A 12,466-nucleotide genomic window follows, 5' to 3' on the forward strand; every position below is an offset into this window, starting at 1 on the left:
CAATATCCTAGGAAAAGACAACAAGGATCACAACCCCAGGAAGCCCAGCAGAATGAATCCATCGGGTGTGACAAGAAATTAAACACAAAGGGGGAGAATCCAACAGACAGAAAAAGTCATGACAATGATAAGTCAGTATGTATGAGTTACAACCATCAAGGTTAATGGTCTCAATTCACCAATCAAAAAAAATAGACTGGCAGAATAGGTCAAGAAGCAAGATCCAACAATATGCTGCATACAAGAAACATTTAATTCAAAAAGAAACTCATAGTCTGAAAGTTAAAGGGTGGAAAACAATATTCCATGTGACAGGAACCTGGAAAAAAAAAAGCGGGAGTAGCTATCCTCTTTGCAGGTCAAGTGGATTTCAAACGAAAATTTGAAACACTCTGGTCCCAAGAATTTCAGATAAGGGATACTCAACTTGTATGTACAAATCTATTGTGAACATGTGTTTTCATTCCTCTCAAGTAAAAACTTAAGAACAGGACTGTTGGTTCTTAACAGCAATACAAGTAATTTCTATATTGTTTTCCAAAATGGTTTTATCATTTTATATTCACATTAGCAGTATTAGAAAGTTTTAACTGGTTCACACCTAAGCTGACATTTGTTCTTTTAAAACTTTTAACTTCATTTCCCTAATGAGTGTATAATTCGATCTTGTTATTGTACTGATTAGTATGTGTCTGATTCTAGTGTTGCACACCTTGTGCTGTACTGGCTATTTATCATCTTCTTGTGTCTACTTTTTAATTGGGTTGTCTATTAATGAGCTGTAAGAGTTATATATCCTGGTCATAGGTCATATGCATTGTAAATATGGTCTGTTTAAGGACTACATTTCATTTTCTTAACAATGTCATTTAAAGTTCTAAATTTTGATGGAATCTCATTTATCAATTTTTTTCTTTTAAACATCATGTTTTTTATATCCTAGGAAATTCTTTCCTACCCTAAATTCATAAACATTTTCCCTTATAATTTCTTCTTAAAGTTTTATAGTTTTAGTCTTTCATACTTAGGTTCATAGATCCTTTCAAGTTATTTTTATGTATGGAAATAAAGGGTTGAGGTTAACTTTTTATATGGGGGGGGACAGCTCACTGGACCACACCCAAAGGACTGTGCCCTTTGCGCCACAGTCCCTACTTCCTCTGATTCTTCTGTCAGTCTTGCCAATCCACATCAAGTCTTCTCAAATGATCATTTTAAATGATTCATCTATCTAGGAGTGTAGCTGGGTAGGAGAAAAAGTTCTTAGCGTGTGTAAGGCCCTGGGTTCAGTTGCCACACTCAAAACAAGGACACAAGGAAGGAAACAAAAGCAGTACATAAAGCAAATCTTCCTTAGTTTGTGAGCTTCTTGTGTCAGAGATCATATATTTTGAATGCTTTAAACAATGCTTGAATGTTGTCAATGTTTAATATTAGGCAGAAAGATTGTCAAGACAAATAACTTGTGGGAAAATGAAAGAGTAAAAACTTTAACTGATAATACTGTATGGTAAAATGTATTTGACCTTATAACAGTTCACCTCTTTCAAGATCAAGTTCCCCAAATGAGTTAGACCCTAATTTTCATTCAAGCTGCACATCAAGGATATTACCATCCTACAAAAAGTACTAATGTCCGTATAATTTAAGAAATCTCTCATTATGTACTGCAAACATGTTCTGATAAAATTAAAAAACAAAAAAATCTCAGCTGGGCATGGTGGTGCTTACCTATAGTTCCAGCACTCCGGGAGGCTGAGGCAGGAGGATTGCAAGTTCAAGTCCCCAGCCTGGGCAGCCTGGCAAGACCCTGTTTCAAAATAAAAAGGGCTTGGAATGAAGTTCAGTGGGAAGACCCTGAGTTCAATCCCCATACTGGCGGGGGGGGGCGGATTAAGAAAGTTGATTTCCTGTCAGTCCTGGGAGTGTAGTCCACTGATGTTAAATTTCTAAGTTAAGGGCAGTTTTCTGAGGAAAAGTAGTTTATATATTTCTACCTTGTTAATAACTGTCTTAGAAGAATACAGAAGGCTAGAAAGTCTTTTGTTTGTAAGTTAGCAAATTTAAGAGATAAGTTTACTTAAATAATAATAACCTAACACTGAAATGTGATGTCCCTCACACAACAGGGAGCAATCATTGCTGGGTTTTGAGTTTCTAAAGCTCCCTCTAGAAATCTAATCAGCTTCCAGCGTCCTTATTTCTTCCAATACCACTGTCCTTGCTGCTGTCCTTTCCTCTTCCTATTTCAGACATTCCTCGCTTAAGGACCCATCTGTTTAACAACTGCTGGGACTTACAGACTTATGACTCCTCTTTTTATATACAGTTCTGTACATCTTGTTGATAGAGCCTCACTGTCTTTTTTTTTGTACAGTACACCTTGTTCATACAACACTAGAACTTTTGTTGATTGTACAGCTCAGTACTGTAGCTTACTGTTGTAACACATTGGAGTATTGCATGTAAGAGTGATGCAAATAAAAGTGAAGTCATCCAAATAAATGCATAAATAAAATGTGAAGTCCTTATTTCAACCAAAGAGCTAGAGGAAAAAAATACAGTTCTATACACATGTATATCTCTGTCCATTTTGTGTTGTGTGACAACATACTTGAAGCTAATGCTTTACAAAGAAAAGCATATTTGGCTCTCAATTTGGGAGACTGAAGTCCAGGACTGGACAGCCTCATCTTTTCAGCCTCTGGTGAGGTCCTCCCTGCTGTTCACAGTATGGTGGAGAAGAGGGAACAGGCTGCAGCCCGAGAGGACGCATGGCAAGACAGAAGCCAGATGCAGGGGCCAGCCTCTACCTTTCTATGACCTCCGCTATTAAGGAAAGTAACTGGGTCCTTGAATAACTGCATTCATCTCACCCAAGGATGATGCCCCAGACCTGAGCACTTCCTTCCAGGCCCTGCCTCTTACAAGTACCTCCTGTCCTCAGAGCAATCCTGGAAATCAGGCTCAGGCTGAGCACTTTGTGGGACACTTACACCAGAGTCTATAGGTGTAACACACACACACACACACACACACGCACACAGAGAGTCAGAACTGGTAGCACACACTTGTGATCCCAGCACTCTGGATGCCTGAGGAAGAAGGGTCAAAAGTTCCAGCCCAGCCTGAGTGCTCAGCAAGATCCTGTCTCAAAATGAAAAATGGAGAAATGTATTGGGGATGTAGTTCAGGGCAAAGTGTGTAGTTCAATCCCCACTACTACTACAAAAAAGGTGCATATATACATATAGACATAGTATAATGCACATAGATCAATAAATGGTGAGGGATTAATGAAATGATATTTAAAATAAATGAAGAGATAACTATCATTGTGAATAAATCTCAAAACCAATATTAAGTAAAAAAGATAGTGACAGAAGGATAAACAGTATAATATTTATATAAAGTTATAAAACATACCAAATTCTATTCCAAATATGGATACAAGTGTGTGTAGTAACACTACATTATTATTTTTTTTTTGGTACCGGGGATCGAACTCAGGACCTTGGCCTTGCAAGGCAGGCAATGAAACCACTGAGCAAAATCCCTGGCCCAACATTATCTTTTTTTAAATAATTTTTTTTCTTTTGGTACCAGGGATCAAACTCAGGTCCTTGCGCTTGCAAGGCAGGCAGCAGAACCACTGAGCTAAATCCCTGGCCCTTAATAAATTTTATTTTATTTTATCTCATCCCCCTCAATCCCCCTAACACTACATTATCTTGCAAGGGAATGATAAATGCTAAATTTAAAATGGCCATGGGCCAGGGATTTAGCTCAGTGGCACCATGCCTCCCTTGCAAGCACAAGGTCCTGAGTTCGATCTCCAGTACTGCAATAATAATAATAATAATAATAATAATATAAAATGGCCATCATCAATGAGGCATAGTGGCACACACCTGTAATCCAGCACTTGGGAGACTGAGGCAGGGGGATCACTGTGAGTTCTAGGCCAGCCTAGACTCCATACTGAGTTCAAGGCAGCCTGAACTACAAGGCAAGACCCTGTCTCAAAAATAAAGAAGTAAAATGGCCATTATCAAGCCAGGTTGGTGGCACATCCCTGGGCAATTTGGTGACTTAGTAAGCCCTTGTCTCAAAAAATGGGGCTGAGGGGCCGGGGATTTGGCTCAGTGGATCCGCTGCCTGCCTCGAAAGTGCAAGGTCCCAAATTCAATCCCCAGTACCAAAAAAAAAAGGGCTGAGTTCAGCGTGCAAGTCATAAGTACTGCAAACATAAATAAATAAATAGTGATCATCCTTGGTATGAAGAGCAGAATGTTGTTTTGGGAGGGGGAGTATTTTGAGATAAAGCCTCACTGTGTAGTTCAGGCTGGCCTTGAACTCATTGTGTGGCCCAGGCTGGCGTCAAATTTGAAGTGATCCTCCTGCCTCAGCCTCCCAAGTGCTAGGATCATGGCCGTGCGGCCCCATACCTGGTTCAGAATAGTGTTTTAGCAGGTTTCCCAAGGACTCTATATTTGCAAGTCCCTCCATCATTGTCATCCCGTCCTGTCTGTGTGTCATCCCCCCTCCCACCCCATACTGGGGATGGAATTCAGGACCTTGCACTTGAGAGGCAGGTAGGTGCGGTGCCACTGAGCTAAATCTCTGGCCTCTTGCAAGTTTTACTTAAACTAGTATCATATTATTATTACAATTTTCTCTATACTATTGCCTGAAATATTACAAAATCTTTTTTTTTTAATTGTTAGCTATGGTGGCGCAGGCCTGTAATACCAGCTACTTAGGAGGCTGAGGCAGGAGAATCACAAATTCAAGGTCTGCTGGGCAATTTAGAAAGACTGTCTCAAAGTAAAATAAAAATATTTTTAAAGGTGGAGTGTAGTAGACAGCTGGAGACATAGCTCAGTACTCCCTGGGCTCAAACCCCTGCACTGGCTGATAAACAGATGTGCAAATGAAGGAATGACAGGCACAGTGAAGCAAGTTTGCCTAGACAGCTGGTTGCCTGGGGAGGGAGAGAATGATTCAGTGTGACCAAGCGTTCCAACTTTAGTAGGCGGAAAGATGAATGGAAAGGAATATAAAGATGGGCCGGGAACGATGGACAATCGTGAATGTGCTTTTAGATGGGTTGCGTTGGAAGTGCTCGCAGGACAGCCCGAGATGACCAACACACACTTGTAAATGTGAACCTACAGCTAGAAGGAGAAGCCCTTGCCGTCTTGGCAGGCCTCGGCTGCTGTACTGTCAAACTCAGCCGAGTCTCCTTGTCTTCAGAAGTCCTCCATGCTGAGTTGCTTCCAGTCCTTGTCGTCTTCCTTTTCTTGTCCAAGGTCTCAGTGATGTCCCACTGCCTTCCTAATTTAATTCTACACCGGTTTCAGCACATGACACCATAAACATTTCCTCCTTAAGACACTCTCCTTCCTTAAACCTCATCTGCTTTCCGGTTTTCTCTCCACTGGAGATTTCTGTGTATCTTTGTAAAGCTGTCCCGTAACAATCTGTGGCGATGGAAACCTTCTGTTTTCCCTGCCCATTATAGTTGCCACTATGTGTGGCCGTTAGGCACTTGAAGTGCAGCTAGTGTGGCTGAGGAACTGAAATTTTTATTTAATTTTAATAAATCTAAACTGAAACAGCCACGCCACATGTGACAGGGACTTTTATATTGGACAGTGCCTCTTTAGAATCTGCTTTCTTCCTTCCAGCACCTGAATATGAAGTGACTGCAGACTAGATTTAGACTCTTGGGGCTGGAGCCCAACTAGCGGGCAAAACCTGCCCTCTCCTCTAAACTCCGGCCCAGCCTTATCTTGGTTCTGTTCCATAGCCTCAGGCACCTTAAATTCTTCGGGAGTGTCTCACTCCACCTTCCACTCAGACAGACCTTGCTCCGCCTCCCTTTGATGTCCTCTCCCATAGTGAGCCTGTCCCTGAAGTCACCTTTCACCTGGCTCTCCTGCCTCTCTCATGGGGCCAGTGACCTGCCGGCCAGTTTTTCTGCATAGTCTCTCAGTAAACTGTTCTTTGAAACCACAAAATTTGGTTCTTTGTTTTGTTTTTTGGTATAGGAGATTGAACCCAGGGGCTCACCCTGAACTACATACCCAGCATTTTAAAAAAAAATTTGTTTTTTTGAGAAAGCATCTCACTAAGTCACCCAGACTGGCCTCGAACTTGTGATCCTCCTGCCTCAACCTCCCAAGAAGCTGGGATTACAGGTGTGCATGACCACAACTGGCCTGAAGCCACAAAGTTGATGGAATCCCACTTTACAAGATGATATGGCTCCTACCCTCAGGAAGCAGATAGTCCCCATAAAAGACAAAATAGAGGGTTGGGGATTTATGGCACCATGCCTGCCTCAAAAGCGCAAGGTCCTGAGTTCGATCCCTGGTACCAAAAAAAAAAAAAGATAAAATAGAAACATTCACAAATTCGAATAGCAGAGAGAGGGATGATGAATGTACTGCCCAGGTCAGAAATCGGGGCAGCAGAGCGAGCGGTCCTGGGCGGGCTTCTGCAGACCTACACGGGACCCCAGACCTTCCTGGCCCTCTGAGTGCTACACCTGCCACCATATTACTCTTCCTTTCTCTGGTTCAAAAAACTTTAGTGATTCCCATACAAGGGCATCTCTCACAGCTGCTCCCTGTCCAGAAGTTAATCACTAGCCTCGGAGGGTTTATTCACTTGGACCCAGCATTTGCCTTCCCTCTTCCCGCCTCCTGCCTGTGTCGACAAGACTTTCAGCTTCAGATCAAGTCCCAGCTTCTCTCTGTTGTGCCATTCCATCCAGCTATTGGTAGTTCTGGCTCTCACTCTCCATTGCACTGGGAGGGCGCCTCTCCATGACTCAGCACTGTCAGCCACAATTTAATCATAAGCACTCTGATGGCGGCGTAACATCTTACCCTCCTTCAGTGGTTTTCAAGCCATGATTTTCAAAGAAAGAAAGAAGTATACTTTGAAAACAAAACAGATCTTGTGCCACAGGGACTTTTATTTTGGAAGCTATGACATTTAATTTACTTGAATTTCAAATACTAAAAGAAAATGTGGAGGTTTTTACTGCCTTATCAAAAGAAGCATGTTGTTTAATGAAAGAGATCAAGAAACAGTTCTATAGTGGTGATCAGATAGAAGATAATTAACAAATACCCATTGAACAAATCATTGATTTCCACAAACCATGATTTGTTGTTCTTCAGACTTCTTATTTTAATGGAGAAATTTCGGATTTACTTATTTTAATGGATAAGTGATTAATGACTTATTGAATATTAAAGGGGCCACAAAATTAATATTCAACAGTTGAACAGATTTTTTTAAACTTACAAAGTAATCTTTAAGTGTTCTTACTAGGAACTATTTGAGACATATATAATGTATATGTAAATTATAAAACATAATAAATGGTAAATCAGGTAACTCCACCGAGTTTAAGAGATTTCTCTTACTGATAGACCACCCATAACTGAAGGGTTCTATCATCCTCAAAAACAAATGTTCTTGGGCTGAGGATTGAGCTCAGTGGTTTCGCTGCCTGCTGTGCAAGTGCAAGGACCCAAGTTCCATCCCCGGTACCAAAAAAAACAAAAACAAATGTTCTTAACCAGGGATTTTGCTCAGTGGTTCTGGCGCCTGCCTCCCAAGTGCAAGGACCCGAGTTCAATCCCCAGTACCAAAAAAAAATGTTCTTAGTTTTGCTCTAATTATATGTATTTCAGTGAATTATCTTCTTATAATAGTATATAAAAATGGGCCAGGGATTTAGCTCAGTGGTTACGGCACCTGCCTTGCAAGCACAAGGTCCCAAGTTCGATCCCCGGTACCAAAAAAAAAAAAAAGTATATAAAAATATATTTATTTAAATTCTATAGTCAATATTTTTCCCCCACTCATTTGAATGACTTTGTTTCCAGCATGCTTGTTTACTCATCTCTTTAAATTTTTTCTTTTTTACTCTGTTTTTAATGCTCTCAGTTCATGTACCTGGGAGATAATCTTTCTACTTCATATTTCCTCCACACTGAACTGAATAAGCTATTTATGTGCTTATGTTCCTCATCTATGAAAGTCACTTCATTCCTTCTTTGTATCGACTGACCCTCCCTCTAGTTTTGTGTAACAAGCTTACTGCATGCTCCTTCTTCCATGTCATTGACATATAAAATGAATAGAATTGGTCCTAGTATTGATCACTGGAGCTTTATAACCCATCCATTCCAAACTATCCTGCACTTTGACATCAAAATAGATGTTTAATTGACTTAAGTAGTTCATCCCTATGGCATACTTACCTAACTTCTGCATTAGTTGTCTGTGTAGTATCTTTATCCCAGCATCCAAGTAACTGGTTCATGGCTTTCGTCAGTTGGTATATCTTGTTAGACCCAGAAGTTATTTCACATCAGTGAGGCAGATAGGAATCCATGCTGACTCCTTTTCTATTTTTTTCATTCTTTGTTTGTTTGGGGGGTTTTTTTGGTACCAGGGATCGAACTCGGGTCCTTGCGCTTGTGAGGCAGACAGCAGAACCACTGAGCTAAATCCCTGGCCTGACTCCTTTTCTAATCATTGATTTCCTATGAAATCTACCAATATCTTCTCTACAGAAATTAAACTTTGGGCCAGGGACTTTTTTTTTTTTCTTGGTACTAGGGATTACGAGGCAGGTACGGCACCACTGAGCTAAATCCCTGGCTTTCATGGACATACTTTCTTAACATTTCCACTAGGTCATAAATCATCCCATTTAAATTAAACTAAAATTTTATAGCATGCTTCAGTAAATCCAAAGCATTGTTATCAAATGATGTATTTTTGTTGTTTATATACCACTAGAAAGTAAAACAGCTGCCAATTAAACTATAACATAATGTTTTAAAAAAAAAATCTAATGCTAACACACTCCTATAATCCCAGCACTCTGAGAAGCTGAGGATTGAGCCCAGGCTGGACAACTTAGTAACTTAGAGCCTGTCTCAAAATAAAAAGAATTAAAAAGGGCAGTGCCAAGGCTCTGGCTTCAACCTGGGTTGGGGGTAAAGCAGCAAGAAAAATATTTTTACTTACAATAGTGAAAATCTCATGGTAAAAACTCATAGACCTGTACCCTAAAATGGATGAATTTCATATATTTAAATTACACCTTAATTTTTTTTAATGGGAGAAAGAAGTAAACAGAAAGATATTCTTCACCTTAGAAAGCCTAGAATACCAAAAGAAGGTTCTATGAGAATTTCACAGGGTATGATGCAGATCCTGTCTCTAGAGGTTTTATTTATTCAGGGGTTTTTTTTTTATAAAATAAATTTTATTTTATTTTATCCCATTCCTCCTCCCTTTGTACACCTTGTTTCCATTTTTCCCTTCTATTCTCACTCTTTTTCTTGTCCCTTCCTCTCTCCTCCCTCCTCCCTGTTCCCCTTCCCATTTGAACACTTTCTTCCCATTTCCCAACGTCCATTATACATTTCAGTCCTTATTTCCACTTTCAGTTTCTCACACCAGGGAAACAATGCAGAATTTAAACATGTGTGTCCCATTTACTTCACTTAAGAGTATGGTCTTCGGGACTGGGGATTTAGCTCAGTGTTTCTGCTGCCTGCTTTGCAAGCGCAAGGACCCAAGTTCGATCCCCGGTACCAAAAAAAAAAGAGAGTATCATCTCAAGGTCCATCCATTTAGCTATAAATGTCTGAAGCTCATCCTTCTTTATGGCAGAGTAGTACTCCATTGTATAAAAAACCCGCATCTTTATCCACTCATCAGTTGATGGGCATTTGGGCTGTTTCCAAAATTTAGCTATTACAAACTGTGTCACTATAAACATGGCTGTGCATGTATCACTTTTAATTCTTTAGAGACAATGCCAAGAAGGGGAAGAGCTGGGTCAAATGGAGCCTCTAGTTTTATTTTTTTGAGGAATCTCCACACTGATTTCCACAGTGGTTGCACCAGTCTGCACTCCCACCAACAGGGGAGCAGGGTTCCTTTTTCCCCATAGCTCTTCCAGCATTTCTTACTGATTGATTTCTTCATAGCAGCCATTCTTTCTGGAGTGAGATGGAATCTCAGCATTATTTTGTTTTAATTTGCATCTCTCGAATGATCAGTGTTGTTGAACATTTTTTCATATATTTATTTGAGATGGGGTCTCACAGTGTATTCCAGGTTGGCCTTGAACTCAGAGCAGTCCTCCTGCCTCAGCCTCCCAGGTGCTGAGATTTGGGCATGTGCCACCAAGCCCAGCTTCAAGGCTTTAACACTGACTGTTTAATTGTTGGAACTTTGTTAGGAAGAGACGAGAGTGTATGAACACCAGCTTAGAGATGAATGTTTTGAAAAAAGGTAAAACTCTTGGATGAAGCAATGGAATAAAAAGAAGTATAGACTTCTTAAAGCTTATTTTCTGTCTACTAAAAGAAAATGCCTGAAAAGGCCAAGTGAATAAACCCACAGAGCTCCCAGCAAATGCAGATGTGTATCTCTGAAAATACAACAGCAACACAACAGCAAGAAGAGCAGTGTGGATTTGTATGCGTCTGCGTTGTCATTTGAAAGCAGGGCCCAGCAGAAAACTTTGCACATAGTAGGACTTCAATGCATTTATTGGCTTGACAGACATTTAACTTCTTAGCCCTGTTATCCTATTATTAATCAGTTGTTCCTAACCTGTTTTCAGTTTTGTCTTGGATTTTTTAATAAACTTGTAATTTTTGGAATACTTTTACATGCACAAAAAAAGAAAGTTAGAAAAGCCCAGCGTGGTGGCACACCCCTATAATCCCAGCTACTCAGGAGGCTGAGGCAGGACAAGGTTCAAGACCAGCCTGGGCAATTTAGTGACTTAGTGAGACCCTGTCTCAAAATAAAAAATGAAAAAGGACTGGGATGTAGCTCAGTACAAAAGCTCTGAGTTCAATTCCCAGTACCAAAAGAGATAAAAATAAAGACAATGAAGATTTCCCATATATATCTAACCTAGTTTCCCCCAGCATGGGCTGATCAGTTTGCTGGACTACCCTGATTTTAGTTCTACAAGTCCCACATCCAAAGAACCCCTCTCCCACGCCAGCCCTTAGGGCCTGTCACCCTAGTACTGTTAGTGTCTTACCTTACCCTGGTGTGTCTGTCAAACCCAAGACACTAGGGCCAGTGATGTAGCTCAATGGCACCACGCCTGCCTGGCAAGTGCAAGGTCCTGAGTTCCATCCCCAGTGTGTGGGGAGGGAGCACACTAACAGTGCATGACTTTTTTTTTTGGTACCAGAGATCGAACTCGAGGCCTTTTGCTTTCGAGGCAGGCAATGGAACCCCTGAGCTAAATCCCCGGCCCTCAGTGCATGACTGTTAACCACCAAACTTGCTTTGGATCTCACCAGTCTTTCCACCGATGTCGTTTATCTGTTACGGGGTCTCCTTACTATACCACATTCACTGTGTTTAGGTCGCCTGTTTTAGGTATCTCTGGCCTATTTCTCCTCTTTTCCTTGTTTCTCATAAGCTTCATTCTTTTAGGAGTATTGGTATTTTGTGGAAGGTGCCTCCATTTGGATTCACTTGATGTTTTCCTCATATTTAGACTGTGTTGGTTCAGGGATTTAGCTCAGTGGTTCTGCTGCCTGCTTCGAAAGTGCAAGGACTCGAGTTCAATCCCCAGTACCAAAAAAAAAAAAAAATAGACTGTCATGGGCTTTGGGGTCCTAATTTATTTTTAAACTCTGCAAATGTCAGTGCTTATTTTCATAGTTCCATTAACCATTATGGATTTCAAATTCCACAGAATATCATTTAAGTAAACGGGACTAAATTAAATCATAAAACTGAGGCCATACAATAAGTCAGAGTGAATTTTCTGATTCTTAATATAGTACTCACATTACTGTTGCAAAAGGTCAAAATCAGAAGAGGTAATGATGGCAACAGCAGGGGGAAAAAAAGGTCAAAATCACAATTTTGAGCCAGCCATGGTGGTGCACACCTATAATCCCAGCACTGGGGAGGCTGAGACAGGAGGATCACAAGTTTGAGGCCAGCCTGAGCTGCATAATGAGACCTTGTCTCAAAAAAAAACAAAAACAAGAAATAACAATTTCTACAAATTTTTATTTTTTTTTATTTTTTTTTCTACACATTTTTAAAAATTTTAAACTTGGAAGATGCCCAAGTACCTTTGCAGCCATGAGACGTTAGTCTTTTTTCTATATATACATTTTTTGGTAAAAAATAGATTACTATTGTGTTATTTTTAACCAACTTTAAAAAATTAATACGTCATTAATATAATTTTATATATTAAATATCTGACTTTTTTTGAGACAAGGGCTCACTATGTAGCCCAGGCTGTCCTTGAACTCAGCAATCCTCTTGTCTCGCCCTCCAGAATGCTGGGATCACAGGTATGTACCATCACGCCTGGCTTGTTTAGCTACTTAAATGAAAATATTTAAGACAGCAAAAGCTTCACATTAAAGAA

Source organism: Heterocephalus glaber, unplaced genomic scaffold (assembly GCF_053883595.1).
Source record: "Heterocephalus glaber isolate CG9 unplaced genomic scaffold, H.glaber_assembly_v1.0 deba00000347, whole genome shotgun sequence".
NCBI lineage: Eukaryota > Metazoa > Chordata > Mammalia > Rodentia > Bathyergidae > Heterocephalus > Heterocephalus glaber.